At 38.0% G+C, this 27,845-nt stretch overlaps 1 pseudogene; it reads left to right on the plus strand.

The window, feature by feature from the left end:
• Positions 1-3,639: 3,639 nt before the first annotated feature.
• LOC119537423 lies at positions 3,640-7,001 on the plus strand (annotated as a pseudogene).
• The last annotated feature ends 20,844 nt before the right edge of the window (positions 7,002-27,845 follow it).

Here is a 27,845-nt window from a genome sequence, read left to right on the forward strand (position 1 = left end):
GTTTGCAGTCTCTGCCAGACACAAAAGAGGTTCTTAGTGTATGGGATCTGGAAAAGGCTGCCCTGTGATCTGCAGGCTTCTCTGTCAGAGCTTGTTATTACAAGTGGTTCTTTCTTGGACCACTGACTCCTTTGATAATCTGGTGAGAGACAACATGTGCAGACATAAATCAAGTGTAAATGATTTCAGGAGGTCAAGGTTCCTGTAAAATTTAATCATGGACCCCAAGTAATGAACCCCTAAACCAACCTACTGATTTTGTCCAGTAGTAGGGAAGTGAGAGTGAAGAAGGGGATTTTAGCCTCCTTACTCCCAGAAATGAACTGAGCTAGACTGGAAGAAAATAAAACTCCAAGGATTCTATGGTAAGAATGCATTACAGCCCTCTCTGAATGTGAAGGGGAGATTTACTCCTAAACATGTCACAAATAACGGGTTTACCAAGGGCTTCAGATCAGTTGTGGTTATACCTGTTCTGGAGTCTAGAAGTTCACCTGCGGAGAGAAGAAAATTCTTCCTTGTCATAATCTCACAAACATCTGCCACAATCCCATGAACTAATTTTGGAAATTTCTCCTCCCCCAGCATCTTCCTGCCTCTTAACCAACCATCAAGTGTCCCTTGGTCTCCAGAACGTACCCCCAGATAGACAGAGCAGAGAGGCTGTGCCCAGCAGGAGGAACACAGACATCCCGGGACTCTGTCATGGGCAGCTCCTCGTGGGAGGTGCTGGCTCTTCTCCTACAACATGTCTTTGGGCTGTTCATCTAAATCACATAATTTATTATTCAAGAACAAATAGTAGCTCAGTGTCCCCAAACCAAGCCATCATATCCGATTCTCCACAGCATTCCCAGGAAGGTGCTCTCTCCAAATTTGCACAAATCACTTCCCCTCGGGCGTCTGTTTTAAAATTCTCCTCCCAAATGTAGACCTGGCATCGTGGGACGGAGAACATCTTCTTGACCAAAAGTGGGATGTGAAAGGAAATGAAATAAGCTTCAGTGGCAGAGAGATTCCAAAAGGAGCCGAGAGGTCACTCTGGTGGGCACTCTTACGCACACTTTAGACAACCCTTTTTAGGTTCTAAAGAATTGGGGTAGCTGGTGGTGGATACCTGAAACTGTCAAACTACAACCCAGAACCCATGAATCTCGAAGACAGTTGCATAAAAATGTAGCTTATGAGGGGTGACAATGGGATTGGGAAAGCCATAAGGACCACACTCCCCTTTGTCTAGTTTATGGATGGATGAGTAGAAAAATAGGGGAAGGAAACAAACAAACAAACAGACAAAGGCACCCAGTGTTCTTTTTCACTTTAATTGCTCTTTTTCACTTTAATTATTATTCTTGTTATCTTTGTGTGTGTGTGGTAATGAAGGTGTCAGGGATTGATTTTGGTGATGAATGCACAACTATGTAATGGTGCTGTGAACAATCAAATGTACAATTTGTTTTGTATGACTGCATGGTATGTGAATACCTCAATAAAATGAATTTTAAAAAAATAAATTCTCCTCCGAGATGAACCAAAATCTCTCTCCCTATAATCTCTACCCATTCTTGTTTAGCTAAGCCTTGTGCTTCATAAGTAAAGTCAAGTTTCTCTTCCACATTTTATCCCTTCAGATATTTTAAGACAGGACTTAGACCCTTCGATTCCTTTTAGCTCTCTTCAATAACTAGTCACTCTCCTTTGAATGACTTCAGGTGTGTCTGTGTCTCACTTAAACTGAGGCCCCAGAACCAAGCCTAAGGCTCCAGGGGTAGTCTGAACGTGGACCAGCATTGCCATGCCCCTTCTGTGGTGTAGGAAAAGGCAGTTTCAGGAAAAAGTAAGAGAGGTAAAAGTCATCTAGTTGCCTTAAGGTGTTATTAACTAATTGATTGATTTTTTAATTCAATAAATAATTACTAAACACATACAAAATGTCCAGATCAAAGGAAGAGAAGATGCCAAGAAAACCAACACACTAATCAGTGAGCTCACAGAGCTCAGAGTCTAGTTAGAGAAACCACAAGTACATCACCCATGGTCAGCTGAGGGAGCTCAGGAAGGGGCATTCCAATTGGACTAACGGCTCAGGGAAGGCTTCCCTGAAGAGGAGGTACTTTAGCAGGACTCTGAAGGCTAGTGAGGTGTGAGCTGGGTGAAGAGGGAAGTGGGGAAGGGCACCCAATGGAGCAGCAAGTTACAAAGCACAGAGGTGTCCCCCCGACACACTGTTAGGAGAGTAGATCATTGGCTATCGCCTGAATGAAGGGGGAATAGGGATGTGGATGAGCATGAAGGCCAGACACAGAGAGATGCATTTTGTTGAAGACAATGGTATATAGGTAAAGATAGGAGCTCAAGAGAACAATGCAATGGTCTTGCCAACGAAAATACTTTGTCCCAAGCCTATAGGCTTGAATTTCTTGCTCACTAGTGAGAAATTGCAAGATATCAAAGATAAAGGTCATTTTTTCCAGGGTTGGGAAAGATAATAAAGTACGCACCCTTCTGCTTTAGTGCTGAGTTCTAGAAATTACCTAAATTAACTTTGCTACACATATAGGTTTGAGTCCTGGCTCCTTTGCTTGCTAACTATGCAACTTTGGGTGAGTTACTGAACATTGAGATTAAGTTTTCGTAATTCACAGAGCTATTATTAGCATTATATTAGATAAGTTTGTGAAAGGGAAAAGCTCATATTTATTTAGGCCCTCGAAAGTGTCAAGCACTCCCTGTGCAATTTTTGCAGTGTCAGTAGTAGCCTGGACATTCTAGATGTGGTAGATGTCAAAAACTTCAGCCAGAAAGAGCCACCTACAGAGAAAGGCACCTGTCCAAGAGGGGTAGTGGGGTGGCGGCTGCAGCTGTGGTCTTGGCATACAAGGGGGAAAGCCTGGCAGTGGGTGTCAGGAGTGGCCTGTCGAGGGTTAATGTTCACCAGGATTAGACTTGGCTTGGGTGTTGGCGTGGGCAGGAGGATCAAGAGCAGTTCTTCTAGAAGCAGCTTTGAAGTCAGGGGCTCAGATACAGAACAAGCTGTCTCATTTTCCCAGGTGGGTGAACAGCTAGGACATTAGTCGAGCTCTGATTCACGGAGGTTGGGTGAGAATTGGGCCCACTTCCAAAGCTTAAGGTATGATCTCTACTCTGATAGAGATCTGTACCACAGACATCTATTCTAAACTCTTGACTCACATCTACAAATTTCCATTCCACTTAGACTGCTCACAGGCACCACAATCTCAGAATGCCTCAAAATGAAATCAGAATCTTCTGGATTCACTGAACCTGTTTCCACTTCAGTGTTTCCTCACTTAATAAATCTGGGAGACATCTTCAGAGCTCCCTGTGCCCCATGCTCAAATAGGAATCCAAGTCTTATCCATTCTACCTACTAGCTACTCCTCATGTGGGTTTATTTTTCTCCATCTCTACTGCCCTTACCCTAATCTAATCCATTACCATCTCTTGCCTGAAGCAAGCAATAGCCTTATTTTGGGGACTTCCTGCTTCTCCACTTGCCCCTTGACCATCAGTTCAACAGAGAACCCTTTTGTAATGTAAGTCGGAGATGTCATTCCCCTGCCCAAAACCCTCTATAGACTTCTCATCATTCTAAGAAGCAAATCCAAAGCTCTTAACATGGCCATGGCCTCCCAGATCGTCCCCCATCTGAGCATTGACCACCTCTCCAATCTCATTTCCTACCAATTCCCCTGCTCATGCAAGTCTTTGCTCAAACTCTAGAAAATAGCAACCTCCATTCTCTGTCCTTTATCCTGCTTTATTTTTTTTATAGCAATTCTCCCATTTGTTCACTTGGTTGACCCTTCTACTTGAGAAAACCAAGGACTTGATTTCCCAATGAATTCTCAGCATCTGCAGGCTTGGAATATAGCAGATATCCAATAAATATCTGTGGAACGAATGAATAATTGTCTTCTGACTACCACTCTTGCATCCTCCAACACATTTCTCCATAGGGCAAGCAGATGGATCCGATTCATTTTTTGAACTATAATAAGATTGTGAAAATATGTCTCCGTCTACATTCTAGCTAGGGTCCCAAGAGAGTAAGTGGTCAGTATTGTTATCCTTGGAACTTTGCCTACCCAAATGGTATAAAGAAATAAAGAAATGAATATTAAAGTGGCAGAAGGTAAAATGAGAGTATTTTTTATAGTCTCAGGGTGGGGGTATGCCTTTCTATATATGGCTCAAAGTACAGAACCATTAAAAAAAGATTGATATGTTTGCAAATAAAAAACAACTTCAGGGGAAGGGGGGATCAAGCTCTAAACCATAAGCAAAATAAAATAACTCAAATAACAAATAGCCAACCAGCAAATATATATATTATTTGCAGCTTTTATTACAGACTAAGGGTTAATATCCCTATTATACAAAGAAATACCAGAAATTGATTAGAAAAAGACTAACAATTAAAAAGGAAGGTGGGGTAATAGCCATTGCGGCAGCCACGGCGGTATCTTGGTATCCTTGTCAGGTGAGCTGGAGCAGCCTGAGCTCAGCAGAAGGGAGTCTAATGTGGCCCCAGAGTCTGATGTTTTGAGTCCAGATGAACTGCACAAAAGGCTCTACCAGATATTTAAGGACTGAGGTATACAGGACACGCTCAAGACCCAACTCAGAAACCAGCTGATTCATCAATTGATGCACCCTGTTTTGAGCGGAAAACTGCAGCCTCAGTCCATTCCAGTGGAGGGGAGTGGCCTCTTAATAGGCACTTCCAACTGTCCAGTGGCAGATCACTTACAAAGATGTGGCTGTCAGCATTCACTTTGTTTTCTTTCCAGAAAGTGGTTTGGCAAAAGAAGAGGTGTTTATTATACAGAAGCGATTACAGCTCATTAAACTCAACCCCCAGTCCAGTCTCTACAAATCACTGGTTTTACAATTTGTTAAAGAAAACCAAAAAGGTTTTGTCTTTCAATTTTTAAAAGAGTTAACAGAATATCATCAGGCTAAAGAGAGTTGTGACGTGGAAACTCAGACAAGTTCAACATTTCCTAGCAGAGACTATTGCTGAGAAGCTTAAGCTAATTGATGATCAGTTTGCAGATGCTCATTGTCAGCATGCTAAGTTAGAATCTTTAGAAGGAAAGTTAAATGAATATAAGCGAGAAAACAGAACAACGGCTTCAGTTAGAAATGGCTCAAAAGTTGAGGTATTTTAAAGATACTGAAAAAGAAAAAATTAGAATGGAAGAGAAAAGAAATTCTGAGAAGCAATTAGCTGACTTCCAGAATGAATTTGAGAGAGCTTGCCAAGCAAAATTGGAAGCCCTTACTATTAGGAAAAGAATACCCTTGAGAGACTTCAAAAGCACCACAAGATTGAGACAAAAGAAATTTATACCCAATAGCAGATACTCCTAAAAGATACAGATTTGTTAAGAAGTAGAGAAGCATATCTGAAGCAAAGAATCGAAGCTTTTGAATTGGCCCAGAGGCTACAAGAAGGAAAAATTAAAAGTGTGGCTGATGCACTTACAGGGCGGGAGCTTAGTATACAGAATCTAGAGGAGAACTTTGACTAAAAGCTCAAGAATCAATTTCTCAAGTATCAATTTGAACTAAAGGAAGAATACATCACTAGAACATAACAGACTGATAGAAGATGAAAGAAAGAATAAAGAAAAAGGGATGCATTTGTAAGAAGAGTTCTTAGTTGTTAATTCAAAAAAGGAAGAACTCACTCAATACGTAAATTGCCTGAAAGAACTTGCGCATGAGTTAGTCTGTCAAATCCCAGTCTTTGTCAACAACAAAACAAAACCACTTGCTGAATGAAAAAATTAAAGAGATGCACGATTATTCACTACTAAAAGAAGATAAACTGGAGCTTCAGGCACAAAATAAATTACTTAAACAACAATTGGAAGAGAGTAGAAGTGAAAACTTGCGTCTCAAGCCGCATAAGCCAACCATCTTGTGGTTTTCCAGAAAGAATTAAAAAAAGCAGAAACTGTGTTATAGCTCTTGAGCATAAGGAGTCTGAAACCCACAAACAACCCCTGGAAAAACAGCTGCAAAGTGAAATTGAGCATTCTGCAAGACTGAAGGCCCAGTTATTAGATTATGATGTTTGTGTAAAGAGGTTAAATATGCAGACTATGGGTTTAAAGCTCCAATTGAAACAAACCCAGACAATCTAGAGAATGAAGTATACTGCCATTCCAAGCCTTCTTTGATTGATCATTCTGCCAGCAGATAGATAGGAGGCAGGATGGTGTCTCATGATGGTGATATCAGTGGTGATTTCAAGAGAATCCTCTTGAACAGGAAAAGATCAGAGCAGTTACAGTTATACCAAGGAACACGAGTTATCCCCGTCCAGAGACAGAGTGTAGTTCCCCTGATTCTGACCTTTAGCTTGTAGCAAATACTAAGGCACGGGTAAAAGAGCTAGAGCAAGAGGCCATGCACCTCAAAAATGCTTTCAGAAATTTTCATCGAAGAGTTCTTTGGAACACAGCTGGGAGCCCACCACCAAAACCGTGTCTGCCGCCCCTGTACATGTTGGGAACTCAAAAAAAATCACCCCTAGTTCCCCAGAAAGATGTAGTTTTGCAGAATATGGAATTTTCTGTAAGCAGCCTCACGTGAGCATTCTTAAAGAAGAAAAGAGCTACACACAGGACGAGCTGATGGGCAGCATAGCTTCCCAGGAAAGGAAAGGTTTTTCCCCCAGGCGCCTCTCCTCTACTCCCCTTCCCACAGAGAAAAGAAGATTTGATGGTGAAATGTATCTGGAAGGTCTGGACAGATCACACGTTGCCTCTCCTGATCCTTGCCCTGACAAGATGCCGCAGCCTTCACCTGCTGAGTCTAAGCACAGCCTCTCCACCCTTTCCTCCCCCAGCTCCCACCCAACCACCCTCAGCAGTTTGCAGGGTAAAAACCACATTCTCGTCTGCTCCAGCCCAGTCACATTACCTGCATTGTCAGCCTTTACTTGGGGTTTTGGTTTTCTCAGGTGATATTAAAGATCATGTGGTAATACATAGTTTTGCAATCAGATTGGAAAAAAAATCCAGTAGAATAAAATCATTGTATGAACTGCCTAAAAAAAAAAAAAAAAAAAAAAAAAAAAAAAGGAAGGTGGGCAGTTAATAATACCATTTAGTTCATAGAAAAGGAAATAAAAAGTGACTCTTAAACATAAGAAGTAGGCTGAGCCTTACTCCTAACTTGAGAAATGTAAATTAAAACCAAACACAGATACTATTTTTACTTAGATTGGTGTGCTGGTTTGAACGTATTATGTCTCCCAGAAAAAGCCATATTCTTTGATGCAATCTTGTGTGCAGACATATTAGTGGGGATTAAGTTGGAACATTTGGATTGGGTTGTTTGCATGGAAATGCGCCCCACCCAACTGTGGGTGATAACTCTGATGAGATATTTCCATGGAGGCGTGGCCCCACCCATTCAGGGTGGGCCTTGATCAGTGGAGCCATATAAAAGAGCTGACGGGCAGAGGGAACTCAGTGCAGCTGTGAGTGATGTTTGAAGAGGAGCTACAGCCAAGAGGGACACTTTGAAGAAAGCACAGGAGCTGTAGGTGAGAGACAGTTTGAAGACAGCCGTTGAAAGCAGACTCTTGCTCCGGAGAAGCTAAGAGAGGACAAATACCCCAAGTCCAACTAAGAGTGACATTTTTGAGGAACTGCAGCCTAGACAGAAACATCCTGGGAGAAAGTCATTTTGAAACCAGAACTTTGGAGCAGATGCCAGCCACGTGCCTTCCCAGCTAACAGAGGTTTTCTGGACACCACTGGCCATCCTCCAGTGAAGGTACCCAATTTGGACACTTTATGGCCTTGAGACTGTAACTGTGTAACCAAATAAACCCCCTTTTATAAAAGCCAATCCATTCTTGGTGTTTTGCATTCCAGAAGCATTAGCAAACTAGAACAATTGGCAGTCATCCAAATGTAATAGCACCACTGTGTTGGCGAGGTTGGAGAAAAGCAAGCACTCTCATACATTACCTCTAGCAGTGTAAGTTTATACATGAGTAAGGAGGGCAATTAGAAAACAGCTATCAAAATTATAAAGATATAGCAATCTCCACCCAGTAATTCCACTTCTATGAATTTATCATAAAATAATCCTTGCACATTTGTGGAAAGGTAAATACACACAGTTATTCTTTGCAGTTTGATAACTACAAGATTAAAAACAAGCTATTCCAGTCAGTTGGTAATAGTGTATTCACAAAATGGAACACTATGCAGGTAGAAAAACAGAATGAGGAATCTTGTTTTTTGAAGTGAATTTAGTAGCACATCAAATACAAATTTTGGCTGAATGGGCAATACCCTAATGTTAAAATATACATTCATCTGAAACTGAATTTAAAAACCTCATAGAATGATCTTCTAGGATAGGAGGATGAGGCTGAAATTTTATCAAAAACTCATTATGATGTTATTATACAAAAATAGAAGCTAATTTGAAAAGTTTAATATTACAGTGCACTACAATAATTTCTCAACACAGTCAGCAGTTAGGTAGCTCATTGGGTCATGATACTGCATATTTGCAATACTGGATAGAGGCTTACTTTCAAGTGAATTCAGAGAGGGAATAAGAAGACTTTCAGCCTTCTCTGCCAGTCGTGTGTACTGATGAACTTGATGTTGCCACCTGGGTTTGGGACTTTCTTTTCCCTTTAATAGTAACTAACTACAGAAAAGATTCTCTCCTCTCAACTCCTTGTCAATGGTGATGGTGGGATCTGTTCTAGTTTGCTAATGCTGCTGGAATGCAAACACCAGAAATGGATTGACTTTTATAAAAGGGGGTTTATTTGGTTACACAGTTACAGTCTTAAGGCCGTAAAGCGTCCAAGGTAACACATCAGAAATCAGGTACCTTCACTGAAGGATGGACAATGGTGTCTCAAAAACCTCTGTTAGTTGGGAAGGCACATGGCTGGCATCTGCTCCAAAGTTCTGGTTTCAAAATGGCTTTCTCCTAGGATGTTCCTCTCTAGGCTACAGTTCCTCAAAAATGTCACTCAAGTTGGACTTGAGGTATTTGTCCTCTCTTAGCTTCTCTGGAGCAAGAGTCTGCTTTCAATGGCAGTCTTCAAACTGTGTCTCACCTGCAGCTCCTGTGCTTTCTTCAAAGTGTCATTCTTGGCTGTAGCTCCTCTTCAAAACATCACTCACAGCTGCACTGAGTTCCCTTTGTCCATCAGCTCATTTATATGGCTCCACCGACTCAACTTAGACCCACCCCGAATGGGCGGAGCAACACCTCCATGGAAATTATCCAATCAGAGTCATCACCCACAGCTGGGTGGGGCGCATTCCAAAGAAACACTCAAAGAATTACAATCTAATCAACACTGATAACATCTGCCCACACAAGATTACATCAAAGATAATGGCATTTGGGGGACATAATATATTCAAACTGGCACAGGATCTCACAGAAGTTATCCTACAAACTGAAACTCTGCGTACCCTGCTTGAAGAAGATGCTTTCTGAGTATTTTCAGAAATAGGATCAAGATTTCAGTCCCTATTTACCTTTCTGTACACATTTTTTGTCTTTTACTTTTTTGTACAATAAAACACAGGTTCAAGAAGCCACACAAATGGATATCTTAGTAAATCTACCATCATCCAGTTTAAGAAACAGAATTTTGCCAGCCATCCCCAAAGCCTCTTCATATGCCTCATCCCAGTCACAGACTGCTCCCTCACTCTAAAAGTATCCACAATCCAAAATTTTGTGGTAATCACTCTTTTCTCTTTCTTTATGATTTTACCTTGGCAATGTGCATCCTCAGACACTATAGATTAGTCTTTAGCATGTTTCTTAAAAATTGGAATGTTTTGAAAACTCTCCATCTTTGCTTTCCCTTGCAATTTATCTGCTGAAAAATCCAGATTGGATTGATCTGTAGAGTCTCTCAGAGTCCATATTTTGCTGTTTGCATACTTGTGGTGCAGTTATATATGTTCCTCTGTCCTCTGCTGTTCCAGCAAATTCGAAACTGAGTACAGAGGCTTAATCAGATTCAGATTTTATCCCTTTAGAAAGACAATAGATAATGATGCATTCTTCAATCAGGGGACAGACAATGTCTGATTTTCTCTTCTTTGTGAAGTTAATACTGTACACTCATTACCTAGATCCATTAATCCATCAGGTTGTTAAAATGATATTCTAATTATACCAATTCATTTTTATTTGTTAGCTGGAATATCTTTTATAAAGAGACACTCTCATCCGTAGTTTGATATTACTAGTGGTTCCATTCATTTGGCCCCATTGCTATCCTCTAAAGGTAACCAACTTTTTAAAATATCATTTTGCTCTCATGAATTCAAACATATTTTATCATTTTCAATCTACTAAATTTCTGAGCTTTATTGAAGCTTAGATGATCACATCTTTATGAGAGCCATTTTAAGTTGGTTCCTGAAATGTTTTGCCATGATCCTAGTACTGTTTAATAACTTCTTTGTTTTATGTTATGAAACAATGTTCCAGGCATTTTTTACATTTCCTGCCCAGACTTGAATTCAAGAAATGGTATTTCAGGACCGTAATCTCATGCTACTGAGTTGGTCATTGTTTCTAGGATTTCTCAGGGAATAAAAAGATACATAAATAGATGGCAAATTTCTCATGAATTTCTACTGATATTTCCAGTTCAAACACAAGATGACAAGTTTTACTTAAAACTATGTCTTCTTTGTTCCACTCTGAGAATCATGGCTCTATATGTCACAGAATTAGAGTAAAATAGAACTAGAATTTTACACATATATATGATGAATATATAAATAGCATATTGCATATACATAAGAATTACAATATGGCATATATAGAATAGAAGGGAATTAGAATCAAATGGAATTAGAATATCCCATAATCAGTCATTTGCTTTATCCCACACATAACAGTCTCAGCATAACAATACAGATACTACCACTACCAATTACAGTTACTAAAAATAGTTTTAAAATTTTGCGAAAGCTCTCCACTTTCTCCATCACACTACTGCCCCCATTTTTTATAATTGTATTTTATATCTACATTATCCAATCATATAGCCATTACATACTACACTCTCCCCTTAATCCTCACGTAGTCTTTGTTCTACAAGTAAGTTTGTATTTAAACTTCATTACCAGTCCATATGTTGGGTCCTTCCAATCATTTTATTTATCATTTTTTAATGGATTCCTTAGAGAGGGCTTATGGGAACAATAATTCTGAAATTCATTCATGTCAAAACACTTTATTTTCTTTACACTTAAAAGTGAGTTTTGCTGGATACAAGATCTTTGGTTCATATTGTCTTTCTTATTTATCAAAAATACATTACTCCATTTATGAAAAGTCTGATGATTAACCAATTTTATATCCATTAAAAGCCACATACTCTTTCGGCGTAAACACTCCAACAGATTTTATTTTCTTTTTCTTTAAAGGTCAGTAATTTTATGAGAATGGGTTTTGCTGTTGGTTAAGTTGATATTCTCAGGTACACTGTGTACTGTTTCAAGGTGAAGTAGCAAGTCTTTTTAAATCATTTCAGAAAAGTTTTTTAATATTTGGCTATCAGTATTTGTTCTGTTCATTTGCTTTGATTTTCTTTTTCAGGAACTTCTATGATCTGCATATTGAATTTTCTTTGTTTATCTAAAAAATGTCACATTTTTATCCTTAAATCTCTTTGTTTCTTTTAGACTTTAAAATTTTCCTCTCTTTCACTTTCTATTTCTCCTATGTAATATTTGATTATTCACTCTTGTGTTCCTTATATTTTTTGTTGAGAGATGCAGTCCACTGTGTATCCTGAGCATCACTGCACATTTTTGTTGGGTTTGCAAAGACTGCAAAGCCCTGACATCTGTTTACACAGGCCATTTCTCAGGGCTTTTTCAGTGACAAATCTTGAAGAATGAGGTAACATCTCCCCCAAGGAAAAGTGCAGGTCTGGTTTCACTTAGAATAAAGGTGGTAGGTTCCTTGTGATAGCACCCCCCAGGCCTCACCTGCACTGCCCCGGGCTACTCGGGAAGCACAGGGAATCAGTGCAACCCAACATGATCATCCTGGCTTCTGCTTTTCCTGTGAGTAATCGAGTCCTTTGTCTCTGACCCAGGAGTTTTGTGTCTTCTACCAGCATCCATAAAACCCATAAGGAGCTAGCTTGTTAGTCTCAAGTAGGGGAAAACCCCACACCCTTCACAGTTCTTTACACACAGTTCTTAACAGTTGGAATGAGGATGAGATGTTGACAGACATGGCTTTCTGGAAGGTAAAGGACAAAAGTCCCACAGGCTGGGGTTAAGAGAAATGAGAAGACTTCCCAGGATCCAGGAGCAAGTGTTATCACCCAAGTTGGAGAGAAGTAAAGGAACACTGTCCTTGCTGTTTTTATTAGTTTTCTATAGCTGCACAACAAATTAACCATAAACTTGGTGGCTTTGAACAGCACAAATGTATTGTCTAGGCATTTCTGAAGGTCCAAACATTGGGCACAGTGTGACTGGATTCTCTGCTCAGAGTCTCACAGGCTGAAACCAAGGTGTCCTCCACAGCTGTGGTCCTCGTCTGGGGCCTGGGATCCACCAATTCGGTCTAACAACCCGTGAGGACCTGAATCCGGTCAACCACAATCTGAGTGAACTTTGAAATGGACCCTTCCCCAGTCAAGCCATAAGCTGAGTACAGCTGGGCCAACACCTTGATTACAGTCTGTGATGGTCTGACGTGGGAGAGCCAGCTCAACCTAACCCAGACTCATGACCGAAAAAAAGCTGTGAGATAACACATTTTATTGTTTCAAGCCCCTACATTTTGGGAAGTTTGTTACACAGCCATAGATAAATAATATAGTGGCTGAAATCACTGAAGACAGTAGGGAAAGCTGCAGCAGCATACATGGGGACCCAAGGAGGGAGCCCCTGAAGTTGGGAGGTATGTGGGGGAAAGAAGCACATAGATGGTGAGACAAAGAGCCAAAGAAGAATAAAGGCCCCCCCCCACGGCTCCAGCCATCCCCTGCGGGATAGCCTTCTCCCCCCAGACTCCCCACGCTCATGGCCAGAGAAGAACACCATCTCCTCATAGCTGTTGTAACCCCTGAAGTGCAGGGGTTAAACAACTAGGCCTTTTTTTTTCCTGTGGAGGGGAGAAGAACCTGGATTCAAATGGTAGGATTTGGGGACAACTTGCAGTGAGACCTAAAGCTGTGTTGGAAGCTGTCTATCAAGATGTAACCCACTTCCTACTACCTCTAGGACCCCACATCACTAAGGAACTCTTTGAGCTGTAGGCTTCTATGACTGATTTGCCACTTGGAGCCTCTGGCCAAAAAAAGGCAGCCTCCATCCAGAGGCAACCCTTGGGGATTTGGATTCATCACCTCCCTGACCAGGTGTACAGGTACATCCTTTTTGAAAAGCAGCTTTCAACCTGCTACTGGGCTCTCATGAAAACGGAATGCCTGACCTAAGGAAGTCTTGTGAGGTTCTGGCCTGATAGTCCCATTGGCAGGGGAGGAGGAGTTCAACTAAGTCTCAATAACTAAGAAGGTGGAAAGGCCCCCAAAAGCCTCAATCATCAAATGAAATGGCATACTCAAGAATGCAGCTCAGCTGGTCCCAGCAATGTCTTGGCATTTCATAAAAAAGTAGCAGCTATCCCTACTCCAACCATCTGAAGCATACCTGCTGGCTCAATGGATAACTCAATTTAGAGGTTCCCCTAATTGCCCAGGCCTGGGTCACTAAGGGTTCAGCTAAGCTAAAACCCAATGATGCCCACCCCAATCATGTAGAACCAAAAGCAGGCATAGTAGCTCTCCTCTGTGGGCAAAACTCATGGCTGTTCTCATGGCTCTAACCGTTACTCTCATTAATGAACCTCATTATATTTTCACTTATTCTTAGGCTCTATCACAAATGCCCTAGGCATCTGGTCTGCCATTGGAAAGAGTGCAGATTGGGTGATCAAAGATACCCCTCTTTAAGGATGCAAACTGTACAAACAAATTGTAGTTGTTGATCACTCATGTAGCTGCTCATTCATGTAGATGCCCACAGTAAGGGCCTATTCTCTGGTGAAAGCAAATGGAATTGGGCTGGATGCACCATCATTGAAACTGGATGTACAGTTAAGGACTCTATGTTTCATAAGCAAAACTACCAACACCTGCCAGACTTGTGACTCCCGCCAAAAGTTAGCCCAGCCCTTTTGGGTCTCATAGTGAAAGAGTTCGCATGACATTGGACATTGGTCCCACCTACTTCTGGCAGATGGACATCAGGCCTTTGACCCCTCCCAGGACTATCAATGGGGCCTCATCACTCTTGACTATTGGGATAAAAAAGTAGTTTGAGACTCAAAGGAGCATGCCAAATCATAAATATAGAATTTTATTATTTTATTATTGAGCAAAGCAAATGCCCTTAATATAAGCAAGTGGCTACAGAGCTGTAGTGGATTTTCAGCTATCTATATAGAATCAAAGCTATAGTTGTCATCCAACTGTAAGCAGCAAATATTCAATTTGCATCAGTAGTTGCACTGAGCTTACTCTGACATCCTATTTTTCACAATTCTTTATCAAATATATGCTATGGTTGCTCATGATTAATCACATCTTTCAACATTTTTCACTTCAATTTCACCACAATCATTCCCCATTTTTATCATATCAGATTTCCCCATACAATTAGCATTGTAATATTAATTTCTCTTTGAACTGGTCTTCATTTTCTACATATCCAAGTTCAAAATAGCACACATAATAAAAGATTGATTAATATTACAGTAGGATGAATTTTTAAATTAAAAATTAGCTCTGTATCAGAACTCATCATGCAATATACAATGTCCTGGTTTGCCAGACTGCTATGACAAATACCACACAATGGGTGAGCAGAAATAATGGGAATTTATTGACTCACAGTTTTGAGCCTAGAAGTCCAAAATCAAGATATTAGCAAGGCTTGCTTTCCCTCTGAAGACTACCATTCTGGTGCTGACTTGTTGGCAAGCCTTGTAGTTCCTTGGCTTATATCTCTGCTTCCCATCACATGATAATGTCCTCTCCTTTCTCACTTCTCTTCCCTGCAGATTCTCTTTATGAGGCCTCCAGGAATCCAGACTAAGACCCACCCTCATTGAGTTGGGCCACACTTCAACTGAAAATAACATCTTCAAAAAAGTCACATTTATTTATAATTGGTTCACACACACAGGGAAATATGTGTTGGGGATGTCATCCGTCCAACCGCATATAATATTTTCATAATCATATAACAGCTTTACAAATTGCTGACTAGTTTTGGTAGCTTTTTTTCTAAGTGCTTTGCAATTTTAGAGTTATTCTTCTGTTATCATTTTAGTTTTTCCCAATTTATACCTAATATATGATCAGCATTTGGGGCCTGGTAGTCAAAAAATTTTAATTTTAATATTTTCTTGCGTGGCCTTATAATTTCTTATGAATATCCATCAATTATATTTATTTATTTTATATATATTTAACCAATTCTCATAGGTTAAAACAAAGGTTGATACAATTAGTCTCACCTTCCCAAGTAACATTTCTAATATAAGACCCACATTGTTCACCAAGCCATTATTTATTATTAAAGTTAAATTTAGGGTACACATTGGAGGGTACATACAGAATGGTTAAACTGTAAGGAACAGAGTTTAGCTTGTCCAAATCTTGAGGAAGAAAACATGCCTAACTGGCCATTTGTCATATTTGTCAATGCCAAGAGAAACATTTGAATTACAGTCAGTTAAATCTCCTTGAACAACAGGCACCCATGTAGTATTTTGTTCTACATTGGTATGGGAGAATACTTATGTTCTTTAATCAAGTTAGTTTTATTTGTTCAGTTTTTCAGTTTCAATCTGCAAATGCCAAATTTCATCTCTTTAATAATCCTTTAATTTCTCTTGGATAGTATGCTCACTATCTAGTTTTTCTTGTAAGAAGGCACTATCCTATAGTTGTCTACTGGTAATTATATACCATAATTGTTGAATAGCTAGCTGTTGTTCAGTTATACATGTGAGGGCTTGTGGCAATTTTGTAGTTGCATCTTGTTGCAAAAGGATATTATTCCAAATTATTCCCTAATTCCATTCTAATTTGCTCCTATTGCTGTATCTTGTATTAGGTTGTGATTCCAGCCTACCTGCATTTGAATTGCCTGTTGCTGCAATTGCTCCAAGGCACTAAGTTTGTTTATCTGTATTTCTACATCCTACGAGGTAATGTAATCACAGCTATCAATAAATCATCCACATGTTGAATAAGCAGAGACTCCTCTGGTGGAAAAATTCATTAAGCTTTCTTGTAAATGCAGAGAGAATATAGTTAGTGAATCGCTGAATCTTGAGGAATCCATTGCCATAAATATTAAAACGCTTTTGTATGTAAACACAAAGAGACTTGAGTCCCCAGCTAAAAGCACAGAAAAGAAAGCTGAACTTAAATCTGTTACAGAAAAACATCAGCTGAAAAACATTCAGCTGATGCAGGAACAGAGGTTAAAATAGTAGCAGAGTTGGGTACCACAGGTGTCTGAAGAGTCATCAATTTATTTATTTATCTGAGATTTTGCAAAAATTTATAAATGCAGTCCAGCCGATACTTAAATTGCATCCTGTGGTCATCTGGGCAGAGGACCCAATTAAACATTTCCTGAACCCCAGAAAGTGTAATATGCTGAATATATGTTGTTCAAGCCACTAAGTTTATGATAATTTATTACACAGCATAGAAAACAATTAACAATGCTGCACATCTTTTCATGTGCTTGACAACTATTCATTCATATATGTTTTTGGTCAAGTATGCATTCTTATCTTTAGCCCATTTTGCAGAAGACTATTTGTCTTCTTAATAATGTGTTGAATGAGTTCTTTGTATATTCTGGATATAAGTCCTTTGTCAAAAATATGTATTGCAAATATTTTCTCTCAGACTGTGACTTGCCTTTGTATTTTCTTAATCCTGTGTTTAAAAAATTCAGTAGACTTTAATTTTGATGAAGTCTTATATATAATACTTGCTTTATGATTTTTGTTCCATGTTTCTTGTTATAGAAATCTTTGCCAAACTGAATGTTGCAAATATTTTCTCCTAAGTTTCTTTCAAAAGTTTTGCCATTTTAGCTTTTACATATCAATATTTGACACACTTACAGTTAATATTTGTGTATGATGTAAAGTAAGGGTTAGGATAAATTTTTGCCATGTGGATATCCAGTTGTTTGGCACAATTTGTCAAAAATCATTTGATTATACAGGTCAGGTCTGGGATTTCTATTCTTTTCCATTGATCCTTTTGTCCCTCTGACACAAACACTACATTGTCGTGATTATTTTGTTGTTTTTCAAAGTAGTTTTAGTATGCTAAGCCCCTTGCATTTCCATATAAATTGTGGAATCAGGTTATAAATCTCTGTTAAAAAGTGTGCTGGGATTTTTATTGAAAAATAAAAATTTATTTATTCTGTGAACAGATACTTCCAAAAGGACAATAAGCAAATCGTAAAGGTACACAGAAAAAGATGCTCGATATCATTAAGATATGATGTGTAAAGTTTAGTAGATGCTTTCAAATAGTTCTAAAAAGTGGTAGTGTCACAGGAGCTATTGATTATTCACTTAGGATGGATTGCCTGGTGGGTGAATAAAAATGTTTAAAAAATAAACAAAAAACGCAAGTGCTGGAGAAAATGTGGAGAGAGAGATATACCTATTCACTGTTGGTAGGGAAGTAGAATGATGATGCAGCCCCTCTAGAGGGCAGTGTGGTGGTTCCACAGGAGGCTAAGTATAGGGTTGCCATATGATCCTGCAACCCAGTTATTTGATATATGCTCAGAAGAACTGAAAGCAGGGACACGAATAGACATTTACACACTGGTGCTTATGGCAGCAGTATTCCTGATTTCCAATGGATGAAGGTGGCCTGAGGGTACATCCATGGGTGAATGGAAGGGAGAACTGTGGTGTATACATACAATGGAATATTGAATGGTTGCAAGAAAGAATGAAGTCCTGTGGCATGCATCTAGGGGAATGGACCTTAAGGACAGTATGTTGAGTGAAATAATCCAGAAACAAAAGGACCAATATTGTAAGTCCTCAGTAATATAAACTATCTGTCATGAGCAAATGCTGAGAATTGAATTCAAGAGCATAGTTACCAGGGGAAAGAACATGGGCAGAGATTGGGCATCAACAAGGCAGGAGTGCGGAGTGTTCAATGAGGCTTGTTCATAGTAAAGGTTCATAGATTGTAAACTCTTATAGCAGTCACATCTGTTCCCGAGTTTTGACTGTTACTTAAGAGATGTTTATTTGGTACAAAATTTATATTCTTTGTAGCATACTTTCTAATATAACCCATATGGTCAGTTTATTTAAACAACATGGTTGCATGGCGCCTAGAATGGGGAATGAGATCTTGTTATTCTGCACCGTTTAATATGATACCCTGATGCACCCCAGAGTATTTTGGGCAGAAAATAATAAAGTGTTTGCAAAGTCCCCTTGAGGGACTGAGGGAAAATGTGGAAATATTAAACTTCCTTAGCTGGGGAATTCCCGACATTCCTGCAAGCCCGAATCCCTATTTAGTAAGTCAAGCCCCTAATCTTGGCGTTTGCCCTTATGAAACTTATTCCTGCAAAGGAGAAGCTAAGCCTACTTATAATTGTGCCTAAGAGTCACCTCCAGAGAACCTCTTTTATTGCTCATATGTGGCCTCTTTCTCTCAGCCAACTCTGCAAATAAATTCACAATCCTCCATCCTACCTGGGACGTGACTCCTGGGGATGAGCCTGGACCCAGCATCATGGGATTGAGAATGCTGTCTTGACCAAAAGGGGGAAAATAAATGAAACAAAATAAACTTTCAGTGGCTGAGAGATTTCAAATAGAGTCAAGAGGTCATTCTGCTGGTTATTCTTATACATTATATAGATATTCTTTTTTAGTTTCCAGTGTATTAGAATAGCCTGAAGAAAATACCTGAATCTGTTGAACAGTAATCCAGCAGACTTGATTCTTCATGATAATTGTATAACTATATGTCTTTTATCATGAGACCGTGTGATAGTGAAAACCTGGTGACTGACACTCCCTTTACCCAGTGTATGGGCAGATGAGTAATAAAATAATGACCAAAAAACAGTGGTAGTATCAGTTCCTAGTTCCATAGGCAGTTTAGCAGTTTTCCCATTGCTCCATTTCCTTGTCACTCCTTGGTATTTTTTTCTTTTCTTTCATTTGAGCCATCATAAAGGGTGTGTATTGGTAGTTCCATGGTTCTAATGTGCATTTTCTTAACTAAAGATAAACTCTTGTCTTCTCATATGCTTGCTGATAGCAGGTATATCTTTTTTTGTGAAGTTCTTGTGCATAAACTTTGCCAACATTTCTCCTTATCTTGTTCTAATATATCCTTATCTCCTCATTTAATAATTCACCATTAAGCAGGTTTTAACAGACACTCTTCATCAAATTTAAAAATTCTCTTCTACTCTTATGACAAGAGTTTTATCATAAATTGATTTTCAATTTTACCAAATTATTTTTCTTTCTTTTTTCAGAAGATCCCATGTAACTGCTTTTTCCTCCATGAATGTAGAGAGTAAAAATGATTCATTCTTCCTAAGTTAAACTGTCATTGCATTGTCTTTAGGCTTCCATAGTCTCTGTGGTTATGTCAGTTATTTTTCTATTTTATAGTTCCTTTGAAGGTCATGTCTTTTCTCAAGATGCTTTAAAATTTTTTTATTTGTTTTTGGTTTCAGCAAATTTTAATATGATGTTCCTAGGTGTTTCTTCCTTGGTAATTATCCTGTTTTAATTTCACAGAGCTTCTTGAATCTGTGGTTGAATATCTTCTGTTCATTTTAGAAATTTGTTTCCTCAGTTATCGCTTCCATCATGTCTCTCACCTCTTCTTTCATGACTCAAATAACGTGTATATTAAATATTGTGACAATACCCACATGTTACCTGCTTTCTTTCTTGGTATTTTCCATTCTCTTTCCTCTCTGGAATTCAGATTTAATGTGTTCCACTGACCTGTTTTCCCAATTAGTAATCCTCTCTTCAGGTGTCTAATATACTATTAAAACAATCTATTGCATTCTTAATTTCAGATATCATATTTTACAACTCTAGAATTTCCATTTAATTCTTTTGTAGAGATTCCAATTATCTGGTGAAACTTCTTAACCATTTCTCAGTTTTCTCCAACTTTTTTTGCAATTTTCTTGAGCATATTGATTACAGTTACTTTGATATCCATATCTGCTACCTTCAATATGTGGATCACCTGTGAGTCTATGTCTACTGTCTGGTTTACTATTAGAGCTTAAGTATATGGTCCTCTTCTTGACATGGATAGTATTATTTTATTGAATTTATACATAATGTATCAAACTAGAAGAGTATCCAGATGATGTTACCATCCTCCAGGAATGATTACCCAATTTTCTTTTCTAGGCAGAAATAACAGTGATCGTTTTAATCCAGACAGATACCGAGCTGAATAAAGTCTAACTTACAAATTTGTTTAGTCCAGCCCACCTCTGGTTTGCCTTCCGTTCCCAGGATATATCCTTCCTGAACTTTCAAGAGCAAATCATGTCTGTTTGCTGCATTCCTTAAACTTAGTAGTGCCTGCTGTGTGATTTTTTTGTCTCTTTGACACAGAAAGTGAGGAGAACTTTATTCTGCTTTCTAGCTGTTTTAAGATTAGCTTTATAGTCTCCTGCCCCTAACATATCAAAAATCAGAAATTGTCTAGAGGAGACCAGATACATATTTGAGCGCCTTTAAGTCGTGAATTTTGTCACACCAGTCCTGTCAAACTATGAAAACCTTTCAGTGGTTTCTCTTTTTCCTTGGCAGTGATCCTCCGTTTTGTCAAGCATTCGCAGACTCTTGATTTCAAGCAGAATCAGCAAATGACTCAGGGAGAAAAACACCTGCAGATCAGTTAACCTCTCTGCATTTCTTCTCTCAGGAGTCTTAGCCACTCTTTTCTTTAATGCTTCAGCACTTCTTAATACCTTTCTGTGTTGATGCATTTATAATTTATGAAATTTCACATGGTTTTTTCTACTGATTCTAGTGTTTGTATTTGTTGGCCACAAACTACTCCATCCTACCTACAAGTGCAACTCTGTGTAGGTGTAGGGATCCAGTGATCTGGAACATGCTGATGCATTCTTTCTAAGGTAAATGATTAAATTTTATATTTTGTACCTTCGATTAATAAGTAGGTGGCTTTGCACTTGTGGGTGCCTTTGGATTGGGTGGGCAGCACAATAAAACTAGTTAAAGATGACTTGGAAGAGTGACATTTTTGAGCAAGTTTCAGAGCAAGAATGGGCTGTGTTATAGGCTGCTTTGACATAATATGGCAAATACAATTGTGTAAGAGGTATCCATAGGGAATAAGAAAGTTAGGTGGGATCTTTGGCAAGTCACAGAACCTCAGGATTTTGAAGCAATGATATGCCTTTTGTGGCAGAAAATACTCGCAGCTGGAAAGAAGCTCTTGACATGCTCCTGGGATCTGGTAGGAATACCTGACTATGAGTCACTAAGTGACCATAATGAGAGATGGCCATCAAAGAATGAGTATTATAAGATCCACTGAATTAGGCAGGCACAAAAGAATTTTTTTGTAAATTGGAAATGTGGTCCAAGGCACAAGTGTAGCCCAGATTCCCAAGTCACCTATCCCTGTTGCATTATCCCTATGCCTCTACTTACACTTATGGCCTCATAGGGGACCTTTTATGACCAACTAACGGAGGAGATATACTCAGGCTTGCACAGGTACACTTGCACAAACCATTATGAGCCATCAATGGGCTGAGGGTCACTTTCAATGACCCTGAAAGACAGTGGTGAAGGAAAATCATCCAAATGAGCATCTGAGAGTGATATATGTAGCCATTCATTTTGTATGGAGCAAGAATTGGTCTGAGGTATGGATTTACATGGACTGCTAAACAGCATCTCACAAACATGTAAGAATGGATTGGCTGGTTGGTTTGTGACTGGAAGAAACCAAATTAGAAGATTAAGGAGAAGGGTATCTAGGAAAGAAAAAGAAAAAAATATATGTAATCTTCTCAGAGGTGGGCACAATGAGAGTGGATCATTTTGCCCATGTTCATGCCTACTAGAAAGCATGTATCTAAGAGGAAGTACTCAAAACCTAAGAGAATATGGCATTTATCTGGTGATGTTAGCTAGCCTGTCTCCTCATCCACTCAGGACTGGGATGAATAGTCATGTAAGCTTGGTGGTCATGAAAGCAGTGATGGGCCTATGCATTGGCTCAGTAATATAGGTTTATTTATACCAAAGCTGCACTACTGGCTGCCAAACCTGCTGGCAGTAGAAATTAACACTAAGTTCTCAGTGTGTTACCAACTCTCTAGGAGACCTGCCAGCCACATGGTGGCAAAATGAATATATCAGATGCCTTTTAATTGATGGTACAGCATCTGAGAGAGGGAGAAAGTCTATTTCATAGAGTGGAGGGAGAATTCAAATTCCTATAAACAGGAAAATTCTTACAACCTCCACAAGCAAAAGCCCAGGAAAAGACACAGACTAAGAAAAGATGGAGATGACCCAGCACTTTATGCTCATCTTCATTTGATCTTCTTGATAAGAAAGCTAAACTCTGAATGAGAGAACAAGCTAAGGCAGAGCCAATTTGCAAAGACTATGAAAATATCTGGCTTTGTCTCAGTTTGGTTTGGTTGTTTGAAATGATTTGTTTGTTTTTGGTAGACCCAGGTACTCAAGGAAATCTCTTTCATATCACTAGCTGGATGCAAACTAAAGGAACAGACAGCTCAGGGGCTAAATCTCAGACTTAACAAGATAACATTAAAAAATATACAGTGTGAAAAAAATATTATAATACAAAGAAACAGGGAATGAAAGCTCATCAAAAGGAACAAGATAAAAACCCCAACCATCAGTGAAGAAGGCCAGACTTTGGACATACCAGAAAAAGACTTTTTAAAACTGATCCTCAATATGCTCAAGGAGATAAAGGAAAACAGATGCAGAAGTAAAGGATATCATGAAAACAATGAATGAGAATCTGAAAAAAGAGATAGAAACATTTAAAAGGAACAAAACAGAAATGTGGGAGTTGAAGACCACAATAATTGAAATGAAAAATCCTCAAGAGGGTTTCCAAAGCCTATGAAAACTGTGGGACAAATAAAGCATACCAATATCTGCATTATAGGAGTTCCAGAAGGAAAAGAAAGAGAGAAAGGAACAAAAGGAGTACTCAAAGAAATAATGGTGGAAAGCTTCCCAAATTTAATGAGAGACATGAATATGCACATTCAAGAATCCCAATAAACCCCAAACAGGATAAAACCTAAGAGAAGAATGCCCAGGAACATACTAGTCAAACTGTCTAATAACAAGGACAAGAAGAGAACTCTGAAAGCTACAAGATAAAAGCAACATTTTACATACAAGGAAGTCCTAATAAGATTAAATGCTGATTTCTCATCAGAAACCAGAGAGACAGAAAGGCAGTGGGATGAAATATTTAGACTGCTGAGAGAAAACAACTAAACAAGAATTTTACATTCAGAGAGACTGTCAAAAATGAGAAGAGATTAAGATATTCCCAGATAAACGAAAGTTGAGGGATTTCATCACCACTAGACCTGCCCAACAAGTAATGCTAAAGGCAGTTCTTCAGACTTAAAAAAAGGAACACTAAAGAATGGATCAAAGTGGCACAAAGTAATAAAGACCTCTGGTATAGGTAACTATATGGCTAATCATAATGCCAGTACTAACGTATTGCATTTTTTGCCTTGCAAATCCACTTTTCTCTTCTTACAGATTCTAAAATGCAAATGAGTTAAAGGTAAAAATAAATATATGGTTTTGGACATAATGATGTACAAAAATATTGTAACAGGTTCAACAAAAAGGTGGGCAATGATGGAGTATGCAATAGTGTATGTATATGATACTGAAGTTAAGTGGTTTCAAATTAAACATGATTCTTACAGATTTAGGATGTTAAATTTAAATATCAAGGTAACCACAAAGAAAATATATGAAAAATACATACAGAAAGAAATGAAAAGTGACTCAAAATGGTGCAATACAAAAATCAAATAAATCTAAAAATAGACATTAATGGAAGAATTGAGGGACCAAAAAAGGTATAAGACTTACAGAGAACAAACAGCAAAATGTCAGAAGAAAGTCCTACATTATCAGTATTTACTTTAAATGTAAATGGATTAAACTCTCCAGTCAAAAGGCAGAGGTTGGCAAAATGGATAGTAAGCATGAACCAACTATATGCTATTTACAAGAGACTCACCTTAAATTCAAAGACACATGTAGGTTGAAAGTGAACGGAGGGAAAAAATATAGTGTGCCAATAGTAACAAAAAGAGAGCTGGAGTAGCTATATAATATCAGATAAAATAGACTTTAAGTTAAAAACTGTTACAAGGGAAAAAGAAGGAAACTGTATATTGATAAAAGGGTCAGTTCAACAAAAATATAACAGTTATAAATATATATATATATACACAATAATGCAGAGCCCCAAAATATATGAAGTAAACCTAACATATATATATAAAACACTTCACCCAACAGCAGCAGAATGCATTCTTCTCTAGTGCACATGGGTCATTTTCCAGGAAAACCATATGTTGACCCCCAATAAATTTTAAAATATTGAAATCATATTAGGTATATTCTATGATCACAATGGAAAAAAGCTAGAAATCAATAACAAAAGGAGAAATCAAAAATTCACAAATATATGGAAGTTAAAAACACACTCTTAAATAACCAATGGGTCAAAGAAGAAATCACAAGAGAAATTAGGACATACTTTGAGGCAAATGAAAATGAAAACACAACATACTAAAATGTATGATACAAAAGGCAGTGCTGAAGGGGAAATTTATAGCTCTAAATTTTTACATTAAGAAAGAAGAAATATCTCAAATCAGAGACCTAACCTCACAGCTGGAGGATCTAGAAAAGAAGAGAAACTAAATCCACAGTGAGCAAAAGGAAGGAAATAACAAAGATTAGAGTGCAGTTTAATGAAATTGAAAATTAAAAAAACAATAGAAAAAATCAACAAAACTTAAAGATGGTTCTTTTAAAAGATCAATATAATTGACAAACCCTTAGCTAGAATGACAAAGAAGAAAAGAGAGAAGATGCAAATATCTAAAATCAAAATGAAATGGGGATATTACTATCAACTCCACAGAAATAAAAAGGATTATAAAATGATACTATGAACAACTGCACACCAACAAATTAAATAACCTAGATGAAATGAGCAAATTTTTAGAAACACACAATCTACCAACACTTACTCAAGAAGAAATGGAAGGATCTCAACAGAAAAATAACAAGTAAATAGATTAAATTAGTAATCAAAAGCCTCCCAAAAAAGAAAATTCCAGGGCTATATGTCTTCACTGGGGAACTTTACCAAACATTTCAAGAAGAATTAACACCAATTCTGCTCAAATTCTGCCAAAAAAAAAAAAAAATTGAAGAGAAGGGAACACAGCTAGCTCATACCAAAACTAGATCAGGATACCACAAGAAAAGAAAATTGCAGAACAATATCCCTTATGAATATAAATGCAAAAATCCTCAAAAAACACTAGCAAATCAAATCCAACAGCACATTAAAAGAATTATACCCCATGATCAAGTAGGATATTTATCCCATGTATGCAAAGGTGGTTCAACACAAGAAAATCAATTAATGTGCTACACTACATTAACAGAATGAAGGGAAAAAAGAATACATGATCATCTCAATCAACACAGAAAAAGCCACTAACAAAATCCAGCACCCCTTCTTCATAAAAAAAATCTCAGAAAACTAGTAATAGAAAGAAAATTCCTCAACATGATTAAGGGCATATATGAAAAGCCCACAGCTAACATCATCATACACAGTGGTGAAAGACTGAAAGCTTTTCCTCTAAGGCTGGGAGCAAGGCAAAGAATGCCTACTTGCAAAATTTCTGCACATTGTCCTGGAAGTTCTAGCTGGTGCAATTAGGCAAGAAAAATCAGTAAAATTCATCCAAATTGGAAAGGAAAAAGTAAAACTTGCCCTATTGCAGATGACATGATTATATATAAAGAAAATCTTGAAAAATCTACAACAAAGATACTAGAGTTATTAAACAAATTCAGCAAAGTGATGGGTTACAAATCAACATGCAAAAATCACTTGCATTTCTATATACTAGCAGTGAACAATTTGTAGAGGAAATCAAGAAAAAAATTCCATTTACTATAGTAACTGGAAGAATCAAATGTCTTAAAATAAATTTAACCAAGGATGTAAATGAATTATATATGGAAAACTATAAAACATTGCTGAAGTAAATCGAATAATAGCTAAATAAATTGAAGGGCATTCCATGTTCATGGATCAGAATGCTAAATATTGTTAAGATGTCAATTCTATCCAATGAGATTTACAGATTCAACACCATCCCAATCAAAATTCCAACAGCACTTCTCTACAGAAATGGAAAAGCCAATCATCAAATTTATATGGGAAGGAAAGGGACTTCAAATAGCCAAAACTGTATTGAAAAAGAGGAACAAAGTTGCAGAACTCACACTTCCCAGTCTTAAAACTTATTACAAATCCATAGTAATCAAAACATCATGGTACTGGCATAAGGACAGATATATAGACTAATGGAATCAGACTGAGAGTTCTGAAATAAACCCTCACATCCATGGCCAACTGATTTTTGACAAGAGTCCCAAATCCACTCAATGGGGAAAGAATAATTTCTTCAACAACTGGTGCTGGAAACACTAGATATCCATATGCAAAAGAATGAAGGTGGACTCCAACCTCACACCATATCCAAAAGTTATCTCAAAATGGATCAAAGACCTAAATATAAGAACCAGGACTATAAAACTCTTAGAAGAAAATGGAGGAAAGCATCTACAGGATATTCTGTTAGGCAATGGTTTCTTAGACTTTACACCAAAAAGGCAACAAAATAAAATAAATAAATGGGATCTCATCAAAATTTAAAAGACAATCTATTCAATGGGAGAAAATATTTGGGAGCCATAAATCAATAATGATTTAATATACAGAATATATAAAGAAATCCTATAATTCAATAATAAAAGACAAACAATCCAATTTAAAAATGGGCAAAAGACTTGAATAGACATTTTTCCAAAGATGATATACAAATGAACACAAAAAGATGTTCAACACAATTAGCTATTAGGGAAATTAGGGAAATGCATATTAAAACCACAATGAGATACCATTTCAAATCCACTAGAATGGCTACTATTTATTAAAAAAAAAAAACAAAAAAAAAAACAGAAAATAACAAGTGTTGGAGAGGATGTGGAAAAATAGAAACACTCATTCATTGCTGGTGGGGATGAAAAATGATGTAGCCACTGTGGAAGACTGTTTGGCAGTTCCTTAGATAGCTAAGTTAGATTTACCACATGACCCCTCAACCCCTCTATTAGGTATATACCCAAAAGAATTGAAAGCAGAGACTCAAACAGATATTTGCACACAGATGTCCATAGCAATATAATTCACAATTGTCAAAAGATGGAAGCAGGTCTTGGGGCAAGATGGCGGCATAGAGAGGAGTGGAAGCTAAGTAGTCCCCCTGGAACAACTACAAAAAACCAGAAACAACTAGTAAGTAATCCAAAATAACTGCAGGGGG

The sequence above is a fragment of the Choloepus didactylus genome, chromosome 6, assembly GCF_015220235.1.
Source record: "Choloepus didactylus isolate mChoDid1 chromosome 6, mChoDid1.pri, whole genome shotgun sequence".
Classification (NCBI taxonomy): domain Eukaryota; kingdom Metazoa; phylum Chordata; class Mammalia; order Pilosa; family Megalonychidae; genus Choloepus; species Choloepus didactylus.